The sequence below is a fragment of the Anabrus simplex genome, chromosome 1 (genome assembly GCF_040414725.1).
Source record: "Anabrus simplex isolate iqAnaSimp1 chromosome 1, ASM4041472v1, whole genome shotgun sequence".
In the NCBI taxonomy this organism is placed as follows: Eukaryota; Metazoa; Arthropoda; class Insecta; order Orthoptera; family Tettigoniidae; genus Anabrus; species Anabrus simplex.
In genome coordinates this window covers 1732013634-1732024617 of record NC_090265.1, presented here as the reverse complement: position 1 = coordinate 1732024617, position 10984 = coordinate 1732013634, and the positions used below count along the sequence as shown (strand labels likewise).

The 10984-nt window shown below is 39.3% G+C and overlaps 1 pseudogene; it reads left to right on the top strand.

The window, feature by feature from the left end:
* Positions 1-393: 393 nt before the first annotated feature.
* Positions 394-10984, top strand: part of LOC137498903 (NADH-ubiquinone oxidoreductase chain 5-like) — a 62602-nt pseudogene continuing 52011 nt past the window's right edge.

Below are 10984 nucleotides of genomic sequence, written 5' to 3'. Positions count from 1 at the left end.
TATATAATGTGTATGTGACATAGTTGTTGGCTTAAGATGATAACGGTTTAGAAACTTCGTATCGATCGATCATATTCTCGATTCAATTCAGATTTCATTTTCCTTCGGTTGGCAGCAGTATCGATACCGGGACACCTCCCTCCTTACTCCTCACCCCCGTCCACAAATGCACCAACATAAAGTGTGCGGACTATATAGCCACCATCTTGCGCAGTAGCCTTTGAGCCAGCCCCCCAAACTTAGTCCCATAAGAGCTTGTGTATAGCTGCCATTTCTCGCATTAGCCCCTGCACCAGCTCTGGCTTTTTCCCCTACTTTTTAACCTCTCTGTAAAAGAGGACAGTTAATGAAAATGGGTATTACTTTCAAATGAGCTGAGAGCGAGAGCCCGTCATGGCGTACGATTCTTTCAGTGTGCTATGGCTCTGTAAGTCTCACTGCAGCGGAAGTTTGGCTCCCCGCCAATGTCCACTGTGCCTATAATGAAATGTGTGTGATGGGTTTCACTGAGCCGTGATTGCATACGATTCCTTTAGTGTGCCATGGCTCTGTATGTCTCACCCGCAGTGGAAGTTCAGCTCCCCGCCAATGTCCAGTGTGCCGATAATGAACTGTGTGTGTGTTTTGTGGCTCACTGACCCGCGAATGAGCATCTCAGCACTGCCTGCTGCGAGCCAACTGAATCGTGTGCCGTGAGCTGGCCGTTCCTGTTAATCGATTTACTCGGACACTTGAATGAATCGATGAACTGCTTCGAATCATACACTAAGTAGCCAACACTAGTGTGTGTTTCTGTCGTAACACTCTCCTCTTCGTATTCAGACAACGCACCACACTACCAACCAACACAAAAACATGCAATAGTGATTACATCACACCATATGGGGTTGCTTCAGGAAGGGCATCCAGTCGTGAAACACGGCACCCATGACCCTAAACGTGTGGGAAAAGCGATAGAAGAAGAGCATATTATTATTATTATTATTATTATTATTATTATTATTATTATTATTATTATTATTATTATTATCATCCACATGCAAGTGTAGGTCTATTGGCTATGATCGTAATATCATTCTGTGTTAGAAAGATCCTCGTGGTGGCATTTAATATGACTATTTTCTAGAGGAATATACCGAATTTCTTCGACATTAATCTGCCATCTGGTGGAGCAAACAGGAATGTCCAAATTGACGAGTAGGCAACGCAGATCTCTCATTTCAGACAAAGTCGTGATTGACCTTATACAACGAGGATAGGAAGGTGGAACCATCTAATTGTACTCTTCTCCCAACATTAGGGTGCAAAGTTAAACATATTTCATACACTTAAGTATCACAAATCACTGTCTTATTTTCAACAGGTTCGTCTGTTCCCGAAAACAATCCTTGGAATTCCGGTGTCATAGTGTACTTCCTTGGCTCACACATTACCATCCTGAAGAGAGGTTACATTCCTCGACTATACATTGCAACCTGTAATTTGACACCGTTGACTCACTGTAAACTTTGGTACAGCAATTATGGCTGGTTGGCCCGACTACTTCAGAAAGCTATTGGATTACATACCGCAAGAGAGCTTTAATGAAGGTTCACAGTGGTTACAGACCTCGCACATCTTCTCGAGAAAATAACTCGGTGTTGCCAAGTGTGTTCAGAAATTACAATCTTTTATTAAAGAATGTCTTGAAGATATTGGGATGAAATTAAATCTGAACAAAACGGAATACTTGGAATGCGGTCACCAAACTGATGGATTCAATCAAAGAGAAATTTGGAAAGGGAATCACAGTCCAAGGAGAGGAAATCAAAACCTTGAAATTTGTCGATGATATTGTTATTTTATCTGAGACTGCAGAAGATCTCGAGAAGTTGCTGAATGGTATGGATGAAGTCTTGGGTAAGGAGTACAAGATGAAAATAAATAAGTCCAAAACAAAAGTAATGGAGTGCAGTCGAAGGAAGGCAGGTGATGTAGGAAATATTAGATTAGGAAATGAAGTCTTAAAGGAAGTAGATGAATATTGTTACTTGGGTAGTAAAATAACTAACGATGGCAGAAGTAAGGAGGACATAAAATGCAGACTAGCACAAGCAAGGAAGAGCTTTCTTAAGAAAAGAAATTTGCTCACTTCAAACATTGATATCGGAATTAGAAAGATGTTTTTGAAGACTTTCGTGTGGAGTGTGGCATTGTATGGAAGTGAAACATGGACGATAACTAGTTCAGAAAGAAAGAGAATACAAGCTTTTGAAATGTGGTGCTACAGAAGAATGCTGAAGGTGAGATGGATAGATCGAATCACGAATGAAGAGATACTGAATCGAATTAGTGAGGGGAAATCGATTTGGCTAAATTTGACGAGAAGGAGAGATAGAATGATAGGACACATCTTAAGACACCCAGGACTTGTTCAGTTGGTTTTTGAAGGAAGTGTAGGTGGTAAGAACGGTAGGGGTAGACCAAGGTATGAATATGACAAGCAGATTAGAGCAGATGTAGGATGCAATAGTTACGTAGAAATGAAAAGGTTAGCACAGGATAGGGTGGCATGGAGTGCTGCATCAAACCAGTCTATGGACTGATGGCTCAAACAACAACAGCAACGTGGGATTCAACTTGACCCAGTTCAAACACCTAGGATCATGCATCACCTCGGACTGCAGTACGATTCCCGATGTCAAGACAAGAGTCATTGCCGCATGCATGAAATATCGCCAAGTTACTGGAGTCCCGTGCGATAAGAAAATTACACTGCATTTAAAAACTAAAGTATACCGCACAGTGATGTGACCTTTGGCCGTTTAAGGATGTGAATGCTGTTCTACATCATCACAGCATGAACAGGCACTTCATACAATGGAAATGAAGATGTTGTGGTGGTCCAATGGTTTGACTAGACTGGACCATATGAGGAACGATGATGTGCAGAAGAAATTCAAGCTTGGCCTAACCACAGAGAAAATGCGTGAATCACGCCCGTGATGATATATGCATGTACTCTTAAATGGGATTGTAATAAAGCGTACAGATCTCTGCACATTATTATGAGAGTATTTACGGGTTGCAGTAAGGATGTAAAAGAGAGGGCATCTACTTCTCCGGTAAGACCCCAACTAGAGTATCGTTCCAGCGTATGAGACACTAACCAGGATTACTTGATTCAAGAATTGCAAAATAGCCAAAGAAAATTTCCGACAAATATCAGCGTTACAAAAATATTCCAAATTTTGAGCTGGGAAGACTTGGGAGAAGGGGGATGAGCTGCTCGACTAAGTGGTATTTCCGAGCTATCGGTGGAGAGATGGCGTGGAATGACATTAGTAGACGAACGAGTGTTGCCTTTCAAAGTAGGAAAGATCACAATATGAAGATAAAGTTGGAATTCAAGAGGACAAATCGGGGCAAATATTCGTTTATAGGAAAGGGAGTTAGAGATGGGAATAACTTACCAAGGGAGATGTTCAATACATTTCCAATTTCTTTGAAATCATTTAAGAAAAGTCTAGGTAAACAACAGCCAGGGAATCTGCCACCTGGAAGACGGCCCTAAATGCAGATCAGTATTGATTGATTGATTGATTGATTGATTGATTGATTGATTGATTGATTGATTGATTGATTGATTGATTGATTGATTGATTGATTGATTGATTGATTGATTGATTGATTGATTGATTGATTGATTGATTGATTGATTGATTGATTGATTGATTGATTGATTGATTGGAGCAGTGAAACCTCAGTTGCAAAGACTGCCCTTCAACTGAACGTGGAGGGCCACCGACTTCGCGGCTGACCTCAAGCACGCTGGCTGGACAGGGTGAGAGATGCGGCACACCAAACTCAGCTCTCGGGACGCAATGGATCGATTGAAGTGGAGGAAACATGGCAGGAAGGCAGACCCCACATAAAAGGTAAAATGCAAACAAGATGGAAAATTTAAGAAACAGAATTCTCGCAGATGTCAGATCAGATCCTTCATATTTAAACCTCACACTTTCCATCTCTAAATAAAGGTTAGCATTGGCCTGGAAGTAGCGAAGTCTCACTTGTCAATCAGGCAATGTACTTGAAATTTACAAGAATGGTAATTGTTTTCAAGGCAGAATCGTTAAGATTATCAATTATGTTTTTATTTTAAAAACCTAGAGCGCAATCAGTAGTGGAAAATATGTTGGATGAAAACAAAAGCAGATTTAGGTCACAAATGTTTTCAGTATGCATGAAGTACTGTATCAATGTAGTGAGCAAAATGAATGCATAGCTATGTTAATGGTTTTTGGGTCGAGAAGTGATTCATACTGAGAGCTTATGTAGTCAAAGGAAGGTATGTGAAGTAATGAAATACATTTACGTTGAGATCCGAGTTTTAAAGAAAGTTAGTGACGAAAATAATAATAATAATAATAATAATAATAATAATAATAATAATAATAATAATTATTATTATTATTATTATTATTAATAATTTTGCACTCTTTCATACCAAACTAAATAAGTCGGGGACGATAAAAAGAATTGTTTTCCTTCATCATCGTTTATGGCCTCGTTCGGACCACCCCAAAGAAATTAATGATGGCATTTTTGTAGAATTCTTTATCTAACAGCTTCTGTCCATTTCTCCGGCTGTTTCTTCTTGAAGAGTGACGTAGCCACTGGCTTCTCACGTAAGAGTCCTCTGTTCGAATACCGGCTAATGTACTCTATGTGAGATTTCTGAAAATAAAAGTTATGTACACGAAATCAATAGACATATAAAACTACAAGCTTTCTTGATTTGCTTATTCTTTTTTATGTTAGAATTGTCTGGGAAATCCTTGAACTTGATTATTGATTTTCTGAGGAAACTGCTATTTATTTTTGAACTTCGGTAGAGTTGATCTTTAGGAATGCCATTTGGTCATAAAATTAGACCAAATCTACAACACCTCAACAATTTTTGAAAATCCAGGGGAAAGAAGAAGAGTGACGATATTGAAGATATTCCGGGATTCTTCATTTATCATAATATGGAGAATCTTGCGACTATCAGAGACCTCTGTAGCATCCCCATTTCCATTGAATGGAACATCTACTCATGTCGTTTTGATTCTGTATTCCAATTGAAATATTAAAAGTAGTAAGTTTTGGCAACAATGGCTGACTGACCTGGCCTGAACAAGAACGAAATCATATTACACTTATCGGGGATTGGTTATTTGGTAGAACGTATTTACGTGATCATCTTTAGAAGTAGGTACACATTTTCGTATTAAAGGAATAAACTCTGACTAAATTGAGACCGAAAAAAAGAATTGTTCGTCTGTTTTGATTGTAACTTCATGGTAAATCTATTATAATCATCCAATCTACTGCTTGTTAAATTTCTATCCTTATAGTAAGTGAGCAATTTTTCAAAGTCTTTCAAATGGAAAAGATAACTTGTTCCAGTCGACTTCAGCAATTGACCCCGTTTAAAGGTAGCTTGCAATTAGCGAAATGCGGATGAGAATCCAATGTGAGCGAAGAATTACACATAATATATATAGAGGTCGGAATTTTAATAATACGGTGTAAAAAACACAAATATACTAGATTCACATTTATCAAAAAGGAGAAAATTTTATAACGGTATAAATAAATGGAGGATAATGTTAACACTTAATTTAGGACTAGGAGCTGATAATATAAGATGTGTACTTACAGTGTACAAAACCTGAAGAAGAATACAAACTCAGACGAAATAAAGAGAAATAATAATAATAATAATAATAATAATAATAATAATAATAATAATAATAATAATAATAATAAATTTATGAAATTCTTTAGAAAAACAAATTTATGACAAATATTAAAAAAAATGCTGCAGGATTTCTATTAACAGAAGTTGGTCGAATAAGGGAGGTTGCAGTCGCTTAAATGCGGCCAGTGTCCAGTATTCGGGAGATAGTAGGTTCGAACCCCACTATCGCCAGCCCTGAAAATGGTTTTCCGTGGTTTCCCATTTTCACACCAGGCAAATGCTGGGGCTGTACCTTAATTAAGGCCACGGCCGATTCCTTCCCACTCCTAGCCATTTTCCTGTCCCATCGTCGCCATAAGACCTATCTGAGTCGGTGCGACGTAAAGCAACTAGCAAAAAAAAGGAAAGAAAATTAGGAAGGTAAAGAAATTCAAATATATGTGAGAGACAGTTCAAGAAAATGGTTTGGAAAAATCCACTGTAGAAAGAGCATACAACAAAAAGTATTGATCTGAAAACCTCAAAATACAACACAGTAGTCAAACTGGATTGCCTATAAGCGAGTGAATGTCTAGTACTTAATTACAGGCTGAATAAATTAGAAGTAGGCCCTACTGCAATGAAAACTTATACGGAAAATACTCGGTCCGCTAGGAGCTACAGAACTCTGAAAAATCAAGAAGTAATGATGAAATATACCGGAACATATAAAACATGACAGATAGAATGCAGAGAAGGCGTTGATAATTTTTGGACATTTATAGAGAACGGATGACGATAGGTTAACCAAACAGAACTTCAAATATTTTTGGAACGAGAAGTCAACAACAACCTGGATTCATGAGGTCAAGAAAGATATGGAAAGAAACAACATAAGGGATGAACGTAGAGACAGAGAGACTTTTAGAAAGAAAGTGTTTACAATAGAAGGACTCCAAGGTCGGGAAGGAACGAAAACAGGGTCAAAATGGTTCTAGGAGAGGAAAAGGAGGCATAGTGAACAGATGCAGGAGTATTGGAGGAAGAAGAAGGAACAACAAATGATGGAACACCCTAACGGGGAAATAATAATAATAATAATAATAATAATAATAATAATAATAATAATAATAATAATCGCATGGCCTCATTGCCATGTGTAAGCACTTGAATTTGACGCCATCTACAAGCTTGCACGTCAACTTCGACGCTCCATTTTCTTCTGCGCCTACTAGATGGCAGAGTAAGCCGAACCACTCTTGGGCGTCTATGGCTGAAATTTAACGAATTTTGTCGATAAACACCAAATGTTTTACCAGAGATCTCTTACATGCCCACATCGTACGACATGGAGTGTCGAATGGACTTTTTTCCTCCCTTCAAATTCCGACTATCTCTGCCGGGTTTGAACCCGCTATCTTGAGATTCCGAGGCTGATGCTCTCCTACTGATCGATTTGGTTTGGAAAATTAATGTTAATTTGATGTTATTTTCTTTTTAATCCGATCGATTGCTCTCTCTGTGGATAAATGGTAGACTATTGGACTCAGAATTCGAAGATCGTGGGTTTTAACGCTCATGAGCGATGTTTACACGGTGCTTGGTTCATATTTGGTATATAAATAGCTCGAAAAGTCTGTTTTTATTTTCTAGACATTCATGTTTATGTAATACAGGCTGAACTGTTTCGTTTGCTAGTGTACAGACTCGTCTCCCTTTTACTCTTAAGAGTGTCTGTTGTTAGACGGTATATTGCTAACAAAAGACTATGATGTTGAGTGCTGAACGGAAGAACCCAGACTATATTACGTATTCTGCATCTAATTGAAGGATTTAATTTCACCAGTAAATCACAAGAGTACTAAGATAATAATTCTTACTGACAAGACAATCATGGGTCGCATGGTATGTCAAGAGGTATCTTACGACTGTAATAAAAGAGGTATCCGTGACAGCAGTTTAGCATAATGACGGAGCTAGTATCACAATAAGCCCGAGTAAAACTAGATATAATAATATAGAAGAAAGCTGCCCTGGTGTTGACATATTCACAAAAAGATTGATGATCGATGCCAATTTATAACTTTAGCCTACATTCATCCGCTATCCTCACGGTCTAGGGGTAGCGAATCTGCCTCATACATGGAGGCCCTATGTCCGATTCCCGATCAGTCAAGGATGTTTAACTGGACCTAACGTGACAATTGAGTAGCTATCTGATGGTAAACTAGTGTCCCCGGTCTGGAAAACAAGTATAACTACCGAGAGGATTTCTCATGTTGATCATACGTCACCTGATAATCTGCAGGCTTCAGAATGAGCAGCGGTCGTTTGCTAGGCCAAGGCCCATCTGGACTGTATGAAGTTTTGATTTTCGTTCATTATTTCGTGAAAAGTGTTGGAAATATCGATCGAAATTAGGTCATAAATGTATCCTCAGTTCTGGGGACAGGTATAATTTGTGTATTTCTATTTTCCATTGACTTAAAAATTGCACGTGATATTGTAGTAATAATTATATTTTCTAATTCAAAAGTCACAATAAAGGGGATGGCTGCGTTTTTAATTAAGTGCCCGTCTTCCGCTACCTTGGATATCATCTCATAGCTATTTGTTTCACATCGCACCAACAGGCACGGGTCTTATAGAAACGGTAGGGTCGAAAAGAGCTAGGAGTGGGAAGCGACCGTATCTCAATTCTTTCTTTCTCTCTTTCGTAATCCGTTTGCCGTCCACTGTTGGTTTTTCCCTCGAACTCAGAGAGGCTACCGCCTCATGGGCAATGACCTGGAGCGTGAGACTTTGGGTCGGGGGGATAAAACTGGGGTAGAGGGCCAGTACCTCGCCCAGGTGTCCTCACCTACTATGCTGAACAGGGGCCCTGTGGGAGGGATAGGAAGATCGGAATTGATAATTAGGAGAAGGGAAGGAAACGGCTGCGGCCTCAATTTAAGTACCATGCCGGTATTTGCCTGGAGGAGGAGTTGGAAATCACGGAGAACTATTTTGAGGATGGCTGAGGTGGGAATCGAAACCTCTCTACTCTGTTGACCTCCCAAGGCTGACTGGAATCCGCTCCAGCCCTCGTGCCACTTTTCAAATTTCGTGGCAGAGCCTGGAATCGAACACGGGCCTCCATGTGTGGCAGCTAATCACACCAACCACAGATGCGGACCTGTATCTTTTTTGTTCTTGCTATTTGCTTTACCTCGTACAAACACAAATAGGTCTTATGATGACGATGGGATAGGAAAAGGCTTGGATTTGGAAGGAATTGGCCGTGGCCTTAAGGTACAGCGCCAGTATTTTCATGGTGTAAAAATGGGAAAGCAATATAAACCATCTTCAGAACTGCCAATAATGGGGCTCGAACCCACTATCTCCCGCATGCAAGCTCACAGCTGCGTGACCTTAACCGCACTGGTAACTTAATTAAGGCACATAATAATTGTATTGGTTTTACCTCCCACTAATTACTGTTAATGTTCTTAGGAAAGGCCGGGGTGCCGGAATTTCGTCCCGCAGGTGTTCTTTATTTGCCTGTAAATCTACCATCACGAGGCTGACGTATCTTAACAACTTGGGATCAGAAGGCCAGAAGAAGCTTCTAACGTCTGAAACACTAAGCACGGCAAATAAGGTACAGCCCCAGCATTTGTCTGATGTGCAAATGGAAAACCACGCAAGACCATTCTCATGGCTGCCGGCAGTGGAGCTCGAACCTACTTGGACTTGGATCGAATGCTTTCGGAAGATGGATAGTTAGCGGTGGCCCGATTACTTGGTCTGCAGGCTCACCTGATCTGAACCCTCTCATTTTCTACTTGTGGGCCATTTAGAATTATCGGTGTATTCGTCTCCGGTGCCTGATGTGGAAACCCTTCGGAATCGAATTGTGGCATCGTGTGAGGACATACGCAATACTCCTGGAGTTTGGGATCGTGTTCACAGGTCAATGAGACATCGATGTGAGGTCTGTATTCGAGCAGGGGGTGGACATTTCGAACTTCTTCTGTAATGGCAATGACCTGCGGAAGAAAAATCTTCCGGTGAAGTTCAGTGTTGTGAACTCCATAACTCGGAAATGAAACATTTCCAGACGCATGTTGTAATGCACTATTTTTATTGTCTACATGCAACCAATACATATCTGAAATTATGCCCCCTATTTTTGAAACACCCTGTATTTGTGAGGCGTAGAGAGTCCTTCATTTTCGAGCCCTTCGAGGACCTTTGCTTTCTTTGTCAAAATTATCATCTTCGAGAAGTTGGATCTCTACCCTTTTTACCTCTGATAAGTGTTAGTAGTGTATTGATTTCCAGTTGTACTTCCTCTTAAATTAATAATCATCTGCACCACCAACTTTGGTGAGTAAATACTGACCTCAGCTAATAATTAGCCCTCATTCACCAAAGCGAGTAAAAGCTTTTAACTTCGACGAAAGCTAAGAAAACCTAGATAACAATTTAATTTGTATTCACTAACAACATTATCTAGGATAATGGGTATTATCTCGGTTTAAAATTTGACCGGAGAAAGTTAGCTGGTAAAATCTGCAAGCCTTTTTCTGTGGTAGTTCGTAAACGGCTGTAATATTTGACTGAAAGGAGAAATCACGACGGCGAGGAATATGACGAAAATTATGCAATAAACATCCTAGTTGAATGAAAAGAAAGCGCTACATATTTTGAGGAATACGGTAACACTGACTTTTTAACACATTTTGGGTTATCTGAAGCTTCGATACTATCAGTGTTATCCATCATCGAATATAACCTGGAATTCCCAAGACATAGGTCGGCGTAGTATGAATTCTCAATTTAAGTTTTGTATGATAAATGATTGGATGTTTCTTTAATGAAAAGCTGAAGGAATATTGCCTATTTTTTGAGTGAAATACTCAATGAGTTGCCTATAATTTTCCTATGCTCGATTGTGTTAATACTTTCTGTCACGAAATTCGATAACAATTTTTTTCTTGGAACATCATATTAGGCTTCCCACTTCGTTTCTGATCAATAGCGGAGATAGTTGATCAAACATTCTTTTCAAACACCGAACATTAAAAAAAAAATTGTTCACATTTAGATAATTGCAGCAGCATATACTCGTTTTTTTTCCGTGAGTCAGTATGAAAAATGTAAGGTTCAAATTCAGATTGAAACGAAAACTTGGTTTTGATAAACCGAGATAATAAATTCGGTGGTGAATACAGAAGTGAACGTTATCTAAGATGACATTATCCGAGTTTTGAACATCTAAGATAACAAGAAAAG